General features: G+C 37.3%; 2 long non-coding RNA genes and 2 other non-coding genes across 4 annotated transcripts in view; 2 read left to right on the top strand and 2 right to left on the bottom strand.

The window, feature by feature from the left end:
- LOC136373991 (uncharacterized) overlaps nucleotides 1–10,424 on the bottom strand; it is a 229,122-nt gene extending 218,698 nt beyond the window's left edge. Inside the window, exon 1 of the long non-coding RNA XR_010745781.1 lies at nucleotides 10,352–10,424. This is a non-coding gene — a long non-coding RNA (uncharacterized lncRNA). The remainder of the gene's footprint in view (nucleotides 1–10,351) is intronic.
- Nucleotides 1–15,719, top strand: part of LOC136373990 (uncharacterized) — a 380,400-nt gene that overhangs the window by 343,594 nt on the left and 21,087 nt on the right. The gene's annotated exons all lie outside the window — the stretch shown is intronic.
- TRNAH-GUG (transfer RNA histidin (anticodon GUG)) lies at nucleotides 4,263–4,334 on the top strand. Its single transcript has one exon. It is a non-coding gene; the product is annotated as a tRNA-His (tRNA).
- TRNAH-GUG (transfer RNA histidin (anticodon GUG)) lies at nucleotides 10,361–10,432 on the bottom strand. The gene has a single exon. It is a non-coding gene; the product is annotated as a tRNA-His (tRNA).

Raw genomic sequence — 15,719 nt, 5'->3', positions numbered from 1 at the left:
ATCCAGTACTAACTTAAGATGAGAAATTAATTTAAAAAGTGATTTTTAAACTGTGACATGTTTATCACCAAAATCAGGTCATGATACAGTATTTAAAAAAAAATATTGGAAAAGACACTAATACACTTCAAACTCAAACATTTTTTTCTGTCTAACATGACATTGCATATACACCCTAAGAATTCTGCAGTTTGCAATAAATTCTCATATAATCTTCTACGCATAACAAACAACTAAAAAGTATAAGATTTTAAATTTCTACATTTTCCTAGTTGCAGAGATAGCACGGTTACAAGCCTTTAGTTTAACCAAGATCTCTTCGGACTAATTTAGTGTTGCCTTGTCATTAGGATGATTGCAATGAAACTTAGTTTATCAAAGAATTTAATTTGGAATGCACAACTCTTTGGGAGGCTCACTTATTTTTCTCAGGAAGATGCACAGGCCTTGTCACATCTCAGGAAGAAGCCTCTTGCTCTGGGGCCATTTTGCTGGAAATTATGTTGCTATTTAACTGTGCAGTAACTCATATCCATGGGATACTTTTCATTGATATAATGTAAACAGAAAATAAATTCAATCCAGTGAAAATTTAAGTCATGACACACAAGGAAAGACAGGCAGTAATGTAAAGTGAAGATGGATTACAGGGTGAGGGGATTTTAGTAACAGCAACAGAAGAATCTGAACTGTAGCAGTAACATTTCCTGTAATATTGAAAACTGTTCTACAGATTACTCTGCAGTTGCCTTGGGGTAGAGGTTTGCTTCACCACTGTGAGTTAGAGTGCTTATGCACTTGTGCAGTCTTACTATCCCCTAGGAGCTATACACTGAACACAAAAAAGGTGGCATGACTTTAGTCCAACTCTGCTTGCCTCTGAGTTTTGCTTTGTTCTAGAGGCCTCTTTTCAATGATGCTGCTGTTGCTTGGTCTAATGTAAACCCACGTTACAGCTCTTATAAGCACAGCTAAGTTTCATCTGCTTCCACTAACAAGTTAGGCCCCAACCACTAGTTCTTGGATCATTTTTAAATGGAAACACTGGAAACACAGTGTGCCAGGATTTTTTCAAGGAGACCTGCTGGTGTTCAGCACCGTTAGGCCAAGATTATGATTTTCCAAATGAATCAAGGTCTCATCTAAATTTCAGCAACCACAATCTACTAAAGAAACTAACATGCTATCAAACCAAGGAATCCCCAGAGCTGCATGCTTTGTATTCAGACATGCTGAGACAGCTTAATGTGACAGACTTTTCCTTGATGTCAACAGCAACTTGTCATGTTAAGCAGTTAGAAATGCACAAGATGAGTCAAAGGCAGAAGCTTTGATTCATACCTACTAGTGTCGCAAGCATGCTCTTTAGTTTAAAATGTTATAAAAATCACTCGTTTCTTGAATGACACAGAGCACCACATAATTAAGAGATTTGCATTGGGTTGTCTGACAGTAATATGGTTTATTTTCAGCAAAAGAGAAGTATGGAGGATGGAAACAACAGAGAGAGAATACTGGGCTGCAAGTAGGCCTTAAATATGAAGTGGATAGCAGTTTTATTTACATTAGACCATGTGCAAATATTACCAATGTAAAAGTCTTTTATTTAACACAAAGCCTTATTAAGAATTGCAACGCATACATGTTCAGGTGCAAAAATGTGGCCTTGTGCCACACTAATAAAATAATGTAGACCTTTGGATCAAATCCAAAACTGCAAATAGTGTGACAGAATAAAATCCAATAATTTGCAGCACAATTGTGAATTTTCCTATTATTATTCCAGCACATACAACCAGGTATGTGGTGTATGTATGTATGTATATGCACATAAAACATTGGGTGAAGATACTAAAAAGAAAAAAGAGAAGAAAAAGAATGTGGTCTGAATACAGTGCTAAACTGACATATTTTTATTTATTTGTGACTGCTAGATAGCCAACTTCTTTTTCGTAATCGTGTGGAATTTGCCTGAAACAATGTAATCTATATTCATTCACTTTGGCAAAATGAGAAGCTGGAAAATTAGGAAATCTCATAATCTATACCTTTAAATATTGATATCTGTCACTGAGTACCTTTAAGTGCCAGGAAAAATATAGCAGATACATGTGCTGGGAAAGATGCATGTTATAAAGCCTTTGTCAATTCTGAAAACATAGTTTTTGTACCAACTGAGCTGCCTAATCTCCAGCTATTGCTTACTTCTCTCACACAGGCTTTGTGGATTTTGGTCAAGTTTTCAGTATCCCATTTCTTGGCACTCATGGACTCCCACTGTTCAACTGCCTGTGCTGTAAAGTGCATATATACATTACAGAAATGTTAAATTTTTTTTTCAAGCACTGCCATTTTATTTTTAGTTAACAGGTTTCAGTTACTCTTGTTGTTGGGTTTTTTCCCTTTTCCCGAAGATCAGAATCACTAAAGCTGGCTAACTCCTCTTTAAATCTCTAGTACCATGGTGACTTGAGGAGGGTTGGCCACAGCTAGTTGCCCAGGACCTTTTACCTTCTTGAGGTATTCAAGTCAGGTTTGAATACCTTAAGGAGGGAAACTTCACAACCTCTCTGGGCAACTGATATTCAACTACCCTCACAGTAAATAAGCTTTTCTTACATTTAAAAATAATTTCCTTTATTTCTTTTTCTGTCCATCACCTTCTGTCCTATCACTGCATACAATGGACAGAAGCCTGGCTCCAACACCTCTACCCTCCCAGCAGATATTTATGCTCATTGATAAATTCATCCCCCATGCGCTGCCCCAGCTCCACTGCTTAAGTTGCAAGCCCTTCATCATCTTAGTGGTTCTTCAGTGGACTCGCCCCAGTATGTTCATGTCTCTCTTTTACCCAAGAGCCCAGCACTGGACACACTGTCCAGATGCGTCTCACCAGTGCTGAGGGCAGAGAGAGAGTCACTTCTCTTGACATTCTGCCTGATTCAGTCAGGGTAGCTTTTGGTCTTCTTGGCCACAAGGGCACACTGCTGGCTCATGGTCAGCTTGGTATCCATCAGGATTCCCAGGCCATTTTCTGTCATGCTGCTCTCCTGTTGGCTAGCCCCCAGCATGTGCAGGTGCATGGGCTTGTTTGTCCCTGGGTGCCAGGTTTGGCATTCACTTGTTGAGTTTCTTGGAGTCCCTGTCAGCCCATTTCTCCATCCTGACGAAGTCCCTTGAGATGGCAGCACAACCATCTGGTGTATCCACCACTTTCTTCCACTTTTTTAACTAATTAACAAAATTGTGAGGACACTTGGTATTATCAATCTTTGCTTGTTATCATTGTCAGACACAGAATTAAAAAGTGAGACTCAAAGGCAGGTATGAGATCTTTACTAAGACAATTATTAGAATAACTCTACTAAGAACACTTGTGTTTTGAAACCTTAACTCTGAAAATTCTGTTTCTCTTGAAACAGAAATCCTTATTTAATGACTTACTGCTGTCAGTGTTGTTTTACTAGATTTGATATTTTTCTGTCATGTCTGTTCAAAACCTGTCACAATGTGCCAGTTTGCTGTGACGGTCCAGTGGCTGTTACTATGTGCTATGGCTATGGCATCTTTGGTTCAAATCTCACTTACAGCAGGAAGAGAAGATGTGTTTTCATGCTTCCTTTTCAGCTTTTTCACCTTTTAAAATAAATATGTAACTTTGAATGTATTTGCACCAGGTGTTCCCCTACTGCTTTCTGAAAATTGAGAGAAAATTCACAGACCAAAATTATTGCATGTTTGAAGATAGATATTGGCCAAACAGAAGGCAATGGAAGATTTCATCAACAGAATGATGGAATAAGGAAGAGATGAGGGGGCTTTCTACTACACTCAACTTGAGAAGGTTTTCCCAGAAAAGACAGTTACTTGACTAGCTGCATGGACAAGACACAAAGCCATCATATCTTCAAAATTTATGGATAAATATTCAGGCAACTTGGGGATTTTATGTCCGTAGCTACTCAGCTTTATTCAGTTCTACAAGAGAAACTGAATTTTAGAAATTAACATTGTATAGAGAACTAAAAAAAGTTTGTTGCCAAAAGGATCAGGAATATTTTCCTGCGATGATAACCTTGGTGACTGTCTTTGGCGATATTCTGTCGTTTTCAGCCGAGGGGTGAGCGGGGCAGTCCCGGCCAGCCCGAGGGGCTGGCCGCAGGTGGCATGTTCTGGCCGGCCCACACTAGATGGCAATGCTTGCGCGGCGCTGCAAAGCAGGACAGATAACGCTGCCTGGGAGGTGCCCCTTGCAGCCTGCCGTGATCGTATAGTGGTTAGTACTCTGCGTCGTGGCCGCAGAAACCTCGGTTCAAATCCGAGTCACGGCACAGCTGTTTTAGTCCTCGCGTTTGGGGCTGGCGAAGTGGCCCTATGCAAACCCTCGCTCTGCCCAAACTCCAATGTCTGATGCACAGAAAAACAGGTGAGAGAAAGGCTGTGGCTGCAAGAAAAAGAGTTTCATATGGTTCGTTGCTACTTAAGAAGGTGGCTGGAACTCTTTGCACCGTGAGCTGTTTATCTTGTTTGTGTGACTTCAAGATGATCACGCAGATGTTACTGTACTAATGATGTCTGGGACAACATTTTTCTGATTTCACACTGTCAGTTTTTTAGCAAACGTCCTTGTGTTCTTCCAGCAAACATTAATTTCTTTCTATGATGTGTCCACAGGAATTACTCACCACAAAGAAAAATTCCTGAAGAGTTTTTCCAAAAAGAGCAGCAAAGAAGGCATTGAATTACGTGCAGATTATTTCTTTACTGTGAGGCCTCATCGTATCTTTACTCCAAGAATTATGCACTTATGAGATGAGTAATCAATAGCAGCAAATGGAAGACATCATGTCTAAGTATAAATTTGATAAAAGAGAAGCAAGACACTGCTGAAACTGCAGCGTCTTTTTTATCGGGGGGAGAGGATGATGCAACAGAGAGGATTCTGCCACAAGGTGGAAAAATGGGCTAATAAGATTCTCTGTTTATTTAAGCAACATTCGTTCCTCCTGCCCATTCTGGTGGGTGTTTTTGTCTACTAAGGCAGGGGTGCAAGGGACCATGGTTTTCCAGTGTGGAAATGTTGAGGTAGGAAAGCTAGCTGAAAGGCACAAGGGAAGAAATTTTGAAGAGACACTCCCAAGTGCCTACTGTTGGCACTTTGTATGCTCACTGAATTATGCGGCAACACAGTTATAATTTGTTATTAATAAAATATGCTCAAAAAATTATTGCAAAACTTAGACCATGTAACCAATTGGAATTTTATCCATAGATAGCTACACATCCTGATGACTAAAGTAAAACCTGCTCATTTTGACCAAATGATTTCTTTTGATTTTCACACTGAAGCACATGTCCTGACTACAGGTAAAAAGAAAGAGGGTGAAAAATAAGGAAGCAACAAATACTAATTTATAGCTAATGGATTTATATTTCTAACAGCTGAGGCCAGATTCTCAAAAGTTTTCCTTACTGAAGATAATGTATGTCCTTCTGAGGTCAAACATCATTCAGGCAAACAGACAGAGTATTCACAGCTCTTGGCTGTGAAGCAAGGCTATCTTCAAACTATGAAGATGAAAAGGAATTGCTTTTAAAGCAGGGCTCATATAATTCAGAAGGCCTGCAGAGACTATTTAATTCCATTAAACCCATCTATCAGCAAACAAAATGAAGAACAACCTTAAGGTGAAACAAAGCTTGTGAATCAACCACAAATCTCTTTCTAGAAATTGTATTTGTGTCTTTCTGGAAGACTTCATGTTTCTTGTACTGGGACTTCTAGAGCTCTTTTGCAATTATTTTTCAGTCAAGCTCAGTTCTTATGCAAAAAAAGCCCCAACAATGCAGCCTTCAAAATGTGTTTCCAGCCAGAATTTTCTATGATATGCTAGTTTTCCTACCGTTGCTTAGCAAAATTATTCAGACTGCTTTCTCAAGTGTAACAGTAAAATACCAATTTATACCATATGGTTTTTATACCATGTGTTCATAGCTAAAATGTAAAGAAGATTTCCTCTCTGTGCCAATAAAAAGGTTAGCACACCTTCTCACCTTCAGCTGCAAGGTGAATAATAGCAAGAGTGCAGGTCCCAGAATAAGCCCATCCTAGTATGCCAGATTTTCCTAAAGAGTTTAGATACAATTATGAACAGTAAAATAAGGGGTTTGCTGCTCATATTAGAGAACAACAACAGAGAAAAAAACTCATTATTTGGGAAGCCTGGAAGCATTAAAGTTGGAATTTGGGAATCCACAAAAAATAATTACCAGAAAAATTGGATGAATTCTATTGTTGGCTCCCTGCACAGCTCTCAGGTGCAAGAGACACATAGGGGCTGGTTTTGCAGCACAGAGATGCTGACTATATTGGCATTACAGACTGTGTTATAAAAGAATATTTTTTGCTAATTATCACAAAATATCAAAACTATCCTCTCTTCTCAAAGACTTGTAAAGCATTGTGTTTTGAGATTCCTTTGGTTTGAGGCTATTTTTTGTGGCAAAGAATTCATTCTTTTGGAAGGAGTATCACAAAGTGTTGTGTCCTGAGTTGTATTTGGTGCAGAGAAAACATACATAGTATCTCTGTATAAAAGAGTGAAGGAAAAAGTTGTAAAACATTAAGCACAATAATTAGTTTTATGAAGTTTTCTGAAAGAGTTATTTATCAGATGTGTTTCAATCTGAATAAAAGAGCTGATTTTGGTTTTTTGTGAAATTTCAAATCAAAAGGTCACATCTATAAAGATTTTAGAATAAAGAAAAATGAGAACTTGGACTTTTATGATGAAAACACATAGAGAGATTAATTTTTAAAAAGTGAAACATAAACCATAAAGTTTGATAGTTTTGGAGACATTTGGTGGGCTTGGGTTTGTGCTGAGCTTTTGATGAAGAAGTAAAACCAGGCCCTACTCAATAGTTTGAACTGTAATGCAAAAGATTGTAGGACTCAAACCTGAGTCAAAGCTTAACCAAGTGGTACAAGTCATAAGCTTCAAAAATTGAACAATAATCTTCACATGTGTTCTGGTGTTGCTGTCTTCACTGCTGCAACTGCTGAAGCATTATGAACAAGAAGCAGCCTTATTTAGAGACCAGGACCTGTTTTCTTTCAAGAAACACCAAAGACAGATTATGGGAACAGAACTGCAATGTCAGACATTGTTGATGCAGTTCTGTTTACACATCAGGCTCAGGAATTTCTCTGTCTGCCAAATTTTTTCCAATTACTACCCATTCTGAAATAATAGCCTGTAAACTCAGAGTTGAATTTCCAGAGGTAAAATTATCCCACCTGTGAACTGAATTCCTGGCATTCTTTGCTAAAGCACAACCAAGTATTTTAGCTTTCAGAAGTTCTTTTTACCACATATTTCCTTTCAAAGAGTCTACTTGACCACAGCCTTTTGAAAGGATTTCAGAAGGGACCTATAAAAGTTTTAATATGAGCTGCACTCCTGTAGAGAATGAAAAAAAAAAACCGAGAATTAATTTGATTTGATGACTGCAGATTCAAAACAGCCACTGCCTTCTATCCTGCTCAACACCCAATATGGACGTCAGACAGGATACAACCAACTTTGCTGCACTCCTGAAAAACAAAGACTTACAGAAGCCAACAATAGCCTCTATTAATATTTCAAAAGTTTTTCAAGACTTTCTGTTCAGTGCTGCATTTTCAAAAACTAGCCCTTAACTGAAAAACTCTAGGAGTTTTGGCTCTAATCAACAGCTAACATTAAGATACAATAACAAGAGAGAAATCAAATCTTTCCCCAAGAACTTGATGACTACATAATATTAGTTTTTAGTCTCAGTACCAACAAGCAAAGTAGTTGTGCTGGGGATATGGACATAGACACCATCATGTCCTTAAGATTTTATGTTTTATGCAGAATGAGCCATTCATGAGAGCAATAGCAAGCATGAAATGACATGGGAAAACTGCAAAAGAGGGCATGTACTCTCTTCTCATGCCATGTTTTTGAACTACTATCCATTACATGCTTGCTTTCAGTTTGCTTCCTAAAGGTAAAGAAGGCCACTGAAGTAAACCATTCTTTGTGGCCCACAAATTGTTCTTAGACAATAAAAAAAAACAGCTTCAGAAATAGATTAATGTAAACCTGTTAGTATTTTAATATATTATTATTATTATCATTATCATTATTTAGACTGTGGTTTCCAGCTGGAAAAGTGTTATGTGGACATGTCTGCCAGATCTACATATTCCAGCAACATACACACAAATCTTTGTGCAATTCAAGGTTCAAAATCCATTCCAGGATTACCTCTTTGTGTTTCCTAATCTGCAGTCCTGTTATCCTTGGACACTCTTTTGCACTGAAGGTTTTGTGGGTTTTTTCTCTAATGAGAAGGGAAAATTGATAAATATTTTCTCAGGAAGTGGAATGCTGGGAGGCATCTGCACTTTCATGTTTATATTCCAAAATGAAGCCAGCTTTTCATTTTCATTTTCATGTGAGAAGAATAAATAAATCCAGAGGGAAGTGGTAAGAAAGGTCTGATTATCTGCCTACAGCATCTTTGATCTCAGTTTATTGCGTGACTATTGCACTAGCAAAACCAATATTGTTATCCCAAATAAAATAAATTAAACTGGATAACTACTGTTCTAGTGAATCATAAAAAAACCCAACACATTTTTTAAAAAGGGCACTTGGAATTTGTCTACTGTCCTAATGAAATTCTTCAAAATCATCAGTAATTACAATAAGGTAATATTTAGCTACAGATGAACAGTAGTAGGATAAAGAGAATTCAGTTACAGGTAGGCTGAGGTCAAGCAGGGGTGAGCTTTGAGTTCTTTAGCAGCCTCAGGATGATGCATGAGTAGAGCAAAAGAATTGGTGTGGCAAATTTCGAATTCTTTTTTTAGGACTGAATTCACTAGGATTCTTTAAAGAGTACATACACCTGTAATGAGTTAATTTGCTATTTCTGGATTTCATAAAATCTAACACAGCAGATGATACTTCCGAAAGACTACAGCAGGGATAAGAGCCCAAAAGTTCATCCGGGTCTCTTTCATGCTAGTGCATATTTCTAAATTGCTTTCTTTTGGGAAATCAGTCACATTTGTCTCATCAATTAGACCAAGAACTCACAAGCTAATTTTTCTGACATGCTCCTAAAAGGCTGAATGATATTTAGACAGGAAATCTAAGGCAAATCAGAGGGATACTCAAAGATATTTTGAAAAATACAACAGAAAGAGCTCTCATGAACCTGAGGAAGGTCATAACATGCCAGGAGTCATTAGAATACAACACCAAAACTGGGACATCTAAACCCACAACCTATAAAGGTGATGTGCCCTCCCAGGCTTCCAGGCATGCAGGGCTTGGATTTTTCCTGACGCTGATCCTAAAAATATTTGTTTCACTTCCTCACCCAGTAGGATAGTAAAGAATTTTCCTGCTCCCTTGGGGAGGGAGAAAGACACCTGTCATTCACACTCTGAAGCAGCTGGCATGTGGCAGGAAGCTTGAATCCGTCTGGGCTTTTTGGGGATGTTATCCATTGTAAAGGGGCTGATGTCCTGCCAGATGCAGCAGTGAGAGAAAAGCAGTGCTTGCTCTTGAATTGACTCCATATCAAATAAAAGGACCATCTACCAGAAACTATTCAGTAGCTTATAAATTATTTTATTAACTCATAATAATGATGTTTTAATAATGTAGTTATTACATTTATATAATTTTGTTTGTTTGTTTACTGCACAATCAGCTGTTAGGTGCCATAACCAATTTACTAAATCAAAATGGTAATTTTAGAAGTCTTCATACTGAGAATCTGAGCTCATATTACTCAATGAAACAGGAAAGCTAAATTACACACTGTTCTTATGATAAAAACAGAGAGAAATAGCAGACAAGTGATTGTTCCTTTTGGCTGTTGCCAGCAAAGACCTTATGCTGGTAACAGTCCAGGCCTAGGTAAGCAGGATTTCCACATCTACTACTGTCATCTTTCCAAGTAATTCAGGTGGATTATTTTATTAGCATGAGAAGCTAGGGAGAATAAAAACCAAAGAGGCTTCGTGGCTCAATCCAGACATTAAGTAGCTGTAATGAGTAAAAATTCTATAACCACTATGAGACTGTATTTATCACCATATCCATAAAAATTTAAAGTTAAAAAAAAACCCCACTTGGCACCAGAATTTCTGAATTAATACTTACTTATGCTACATATTCTTTTAGAAAAACATTCTTGTAAAAAATACAGAGCTTTTAATTGCTTCCTCCTCTTGGTCTTAGACATCATTAGTAGACTACTTGTGGTATCCAATCTGTAATTACACCTCTTGAAAAGAGACATCATTCCTTGCCGTGACCCGGATTTGAACCGAGATTTCTGCGGCCACAACGCAGAGTACTAACCACTATACGATCACGGCAAGCCATCAGAAAATGCAAATCAGTAGGGAGAATTTTTTTTCCCCTGATGCTCTTTAAAATTCTGTTTAAAGGGTGCCACCTGTAGTCTACACTGAGAGTTAGCAGCAGCTAACATTCTTATGCTTAATTTTCTTGAAATTGCTTCCAGATTTATTTTACCTTACTCATACTAATCTATGCTTATCAGAACTAAAAAAAAAAAAAAAAAAAAAAAAAAAAAAAAAAAAAAAAAAAAAAAGAAAAAAGTACTGAGATTGTTATAATATACTTTCTCCTGTCCCTTAAAAGTATTTTCAGAGTTTGTTTTTTTTTTTTTTTAGCAGTAGTGAGGAAGGCAAAGCGTGACAACAGAAAAGTTGAATTATCAAAATCCATTTAATTGAAGATTACATTTGATTAGTTGAAGCAGGTCTAACTGATTCTGGTGTAAATGTTTGCATTGATGGACATCATCTTCCTTAATTCTGCCATGAATGCAGCACATAAAAGGCATTTTTTCCAGAATTTACGTTACTTCTGTGAAGCAAAATGGTCAAACACTACAGAAGTCTGAGTAAGCCCTCTGCTCCCATGAATGAAGACCATCAACTAGTGTAATACTGAAGCTGAGAATCTGAGTAGCTCTTTTACTGATATTTAAAGACAAAAAACTTCAAACAACATTCAAACAGGCAGAACAGCAAAACAACTACTAGTCCTTTCAAATGAAAGCTGCAACAAAAATCAAGCTACATTACCATAAAGAAAGATTTTAAAGAGAAAAAAGAATAATGGGCAAACTCCAGGGCACTCAAGTCCTGTTCAGAAAACACAGCTTGTTTTTTTGCACTCACCCTCTCCAGTTGTATTCATTGATTTAATACAAAATATTATCTGCTTAATTGCCTTGGGGAGCACAGCAGTACTACTACCGCAGTGCTACACGTCTCACAGAATCTCTGAAGAAGGAGAAAGGCATACAAAAAAACTTACTAGACTGTAATATGCAAGACTATTTACATGTTTTCAGCATGTTAAGATGTGGATTTACTCTGGAAGGTCTGAACAGTGAGGTAATTCATAAGTAGACTGTGCAAAAGAAACATGAGGCTGAGAGTTTAAAATGCAAATTTACTAAACAGACTCTGCTCTGCCTCTGTCTTAGGGTAAAACACTGATATGACACCCTTTCCATTCACATGGAGGCCCACCCTGCCACTGGAACAGCAGGAGGAAAGGAGAAAATATCTCTTTTTGGTGGTTGGTGGGGACAGTTGGAACAAAAGGGTGCTCTAATGGTGGTTTAGACTGCTGTACTTCACCCTAAGCCTTCTCCAATGGCTTAATGTGACCAGAATTGCATTTTCTATTCAGGGGTCAGCATACCCTTCCAAAGGATAGGAAAATGGCATTGCTCAAGATCACGGAGGTGAACAAATCTAGAAAAAAATTGTTCAGTAGTAACTTCTCTGCAGTTTCTTTTTATTATAGACCTGTGAAAGGCAGAGCTGTCAGAATATGTATTGCATTTCCATATATATAGCTTTAAATAACTTTAGGTTTTCTAATTTCAGATCTTGTTATTACTGTTGTTACCTATCTTGAGGTATTAAGCAACTTATGTTTTGGGTGAGCCCCTTAGAATACACAGATTTATCCTAAAGACAGAAGTCAAGTAAACATTATATATGTGCATTTTTATCCATGGCACCCCCCTTCAAAGCAAGGGCATTAAGTTAAAATTACTGCAGTGGTTTATAACATGGTAATCAGGAGATTATAGTAATTTTAAATGTGGTTTAAATACTTGTAGCTGTGATAAGACAGTTTTTTGCAAACTCTGAAACATGCATTGGTCCACTATAGTATTAGTTCCCATCACAGTCATAAGGGCACTTTAGTTTTGCAGCAGTGAAATTGATTTGCTAGATTCCCCCAAAAATATTGTGATTTTTTTCAAATCTGAGTGTCAGAGAAACAACTACAAAAAAACCTCACTACTAGTTCCATCTTATTCTGTGAAGTTTACAACTTCATCTAATGTATTTTTTTGCAAAGTTGGAGTCACTTGACATACAATATTTTTATTTCAGATTTATCTCTACATGAGAAACAATACAACAATTACCATCATAAACTTTTAAGATCAGTACAAAAATTTTTGAGATGAGAAAACAAGCAGTAACCACGGGGTAACAAAGGATAATTTCATTACTTGTTCTACACTGGTACTACTTTTCATTTAATCTCTACTCATCTCACTTTTTTTGTATTATTAATTTTTATAATTTTTATAATTAAAATGTTATTACTGGTTCTTGTTTTATCCTGAAAGAATGTTAGTGCACATGAGCATGCTATATGAAATATTTGCTTAGCCATGCAATCCTCTGCCCCTGTGTTCAGCCTTTTTACTTTAGCCTCAGAAGACAGCTGTGAAATTATTACCAGCATAACTGAAAAATAAAAACTTCAAAACAATTACTTTTTCAGTTAACTCATGAGTTTTGTATAGAACATTTCCCTTGTTCAGGGTTGGCTCTCTGGCCAAAAGCAAAAAGGAGTAATCTGAAGACATACAGATTACCTCCCCACAACAGCCAACAGGTACTTGGGCAGGTCTAGAAGAAGAAGAATTTGAAATGTATATATAGCATATAAATCTCTCTCATTTCCAAGTGAGAGTCTTTACTTTTCAGATTATTAATAAATGTAAGATGAATCTTTGCTGTCATTTACTTTTAGCACGGGCAAACATTTAATAGAACTCCAGACTTCTAACCTGTGTTCCAGTTGGGTGCCCCCTGCATCAGACCATGGAATATTTTGGCTTTTTTGCCTTTGCCATGAATTATGTGTCCAAGACTTGACAGAAAATCTTGGGACAGGCATACCCCAGGCCACACAGAGAGCCAAATAGCCCAAAACACCCACAGAGGAAACAGGAGAAGCTGTTCAGGTCTCCCCTCTACTCACTACTACATACCGGTGTTACTTTGCCTGTTTTGTGCTTGGGTCTACTAGAAAGGCTGTGTTTCTTCTTAGCTTAAAAATCAGACAAGCCCTATTTAATTTTGGGTAACAATCTTGATTTCTGTGACGCTCAGAGTAACTTCATGTAGTTCAAATATTTGTTCTGACCACATGATAGAATAGGCTCAAGTGCTAAGTCAAAGCCCAAATGTGGCTTAATAATATTTTCAGACTGTTTTGTTTAAATTTTGACAGTTTGCAACAGGATATCGAATATGTATTTTTAAATGGTTATTGCCATTTTACAGTAGGCAGTTGTCCTATCAAGTTGTCCTATCATTTTGGAATGCACAAATTAAAAAGTTGCTTTTAGTAATGATTTTAGTATTAGAAAGAGAATTCTACAGGCATTTCTGTGTTTGGTATTTTGTTCATGGATTCTTTCAAGCAAAAACACCCATCCCCAGAGACATGTGCATGAATGATTCACTAAAAACTAGAATAAAACTTACAACAGGCTGAAAAATTTTTCCTTAAGGCTCTTTGTCATTAAAAACATAAAAGATTTAAAAGTTTTTGATGCAGCAATAATAAAGACATGTTTGAAAGCTTAGCATTTGTAGGAGGCTCAATTATCACCCAGATCAGAGATGCTGCTTGGAAGAATTGATGCACTGCTGGAGTTCTGACATTGTTTAGGTGGAATATCTAATGCCCTTGTCAAGACAAGATGAATATCATGGTATAGCCACTTGTTAGTTTTCATTGCAGAGTTAACTTACTTGATATTTACAGTTCCTATCCTCACTGTTTGTATTTTTTAAGTGAACACGAAAGAAGGGGGGAAATAAAATTATATTTAATATTGTAAACAATTCAGGCCAGCAGGATGTCTGCTCTACTCCTTTGGACGGATGCATTTGAAGAGTCTAAAGTCAAGTGTTCTGTATATAGACAGTTCTGATTGGCAGTATTTCACAATTGCAAGGCACAAGGTGTTTTGGTTTCTTTAATTGCTACATGCATGCATGGCAATCAAGCAGTTTCTGCTCAAATGATTGCTTTCTGCCTTTGGTTCAGCATTTTAAATACTAGCACTCCAGGTGGGCATGCCAGCCATATGGATTGAGCCAGCTTCCCAAAAGGCAGGATATGTTCCCCTTCTTTGGCCTGCAAGGAACAGGTCAGTGTGAGCCTTGCAGAGACCTTTGTACTGCATGAGTACAACATGAGTCACTCAACAATACTGTGCCCCTTGCAGGGGCGGCTTTCACCTGAGTCCATCTTTCAGCTGAGTCCAGCTTTCAGCACAAAGCAGGGGCGTTAAAGCCACCAAAGGGTGTACAGGGAAGGTGAAAGAATACCATCCATATCTGCAGGAGAGGATGAACCTACTTCTCTTTCTGCTTAAAGGGCTTTCATTTTATGGAGTCTAGGACAGAGAGACTAAGTACACACAGGTAGCTTAGAGTTAGTATGTAACAAGGATTATATAGGATCATATAGGAATATAGAAGAGTTTCCTGTGTTGCATATGTGTTTTCCTTTTGACTACAGTACTTTCTTAGGTAGATTCTGAACAGAACTTTACTTTAGTCTGTTGTATAGATGGAAAATACAATTAATACTCATTAGAAGTAAAGCCTGGGCTGAAAAGGCTCTAGCATATAATTAGACAGCTCTGCCATCAACAAATAGTCTTCCCTTTTCTTCTATTAATACTATTTCCAGTAGTAGTAACTACTTTATTATTTCCAGTAGTGTACCTACTTTTTTTCTGTGTAATCTCCTACACTAAGAGTCCTAGTACAGAAGAGTCACCTTGGGATTTCTATTCTTCTTAGAATTCAAATACATTCATGGTACAATACTTTTGTTTTGCACTGTGTACTCCCGCAATCAGTAAAAAACCTCAAGGACTATGAAAATAACTATTATTTTCCCTTAGCCAAAATCATGTAACGTTTTTTGTGAACAGATCGTCCCCTTGTAATGATTTTGTTTTTCTTTTGTTATGTTCTTTTCTCTTCCTGCAGCTTTCAAGTTTCCTTTTGGTTTCCAGAGGCCTAGAGTGAATAAAATGATTCAAGCATTCTTCCACCAGAACTCTATCTGCTTACAGAAACAGAATATTCTCAAAGCCAGCTTGGCTACTTCTGCAACCATATTTATTTAAATATAGACATTTATGGCACAAAAGGAGTAAGTGACATGGCTAAAATCTTCAAAGTAACAAAATGCCCTAACAAAATGCATTACTTAGTTCCAAGCACAGTTGTGTAATAAGACTTACAGCACAACTTCTCTGTCAATGATGAGAAAACTGTAGTCAGC

Source organism: Sylvia atricapilla, chromosome Z, assembly GCF_009819655.1.
Source record: "Sylvia atricapilla isolate bSylAtr1 chromosome Z, bSylAtr1.pri, whole genome shotgun sequence".
NCBI classification, from domain to species: domain Eukaryota; kingdom Metazoa; phylum Chordata; class Aves; order Passeriformes; family Sylviidae; genus Sylvia; species Sylvia atricapilla.
Note: the sequence above shows the minus strand (reverse complement) of the source record. Positions and strands in the feature narration are given on the sequence as shown.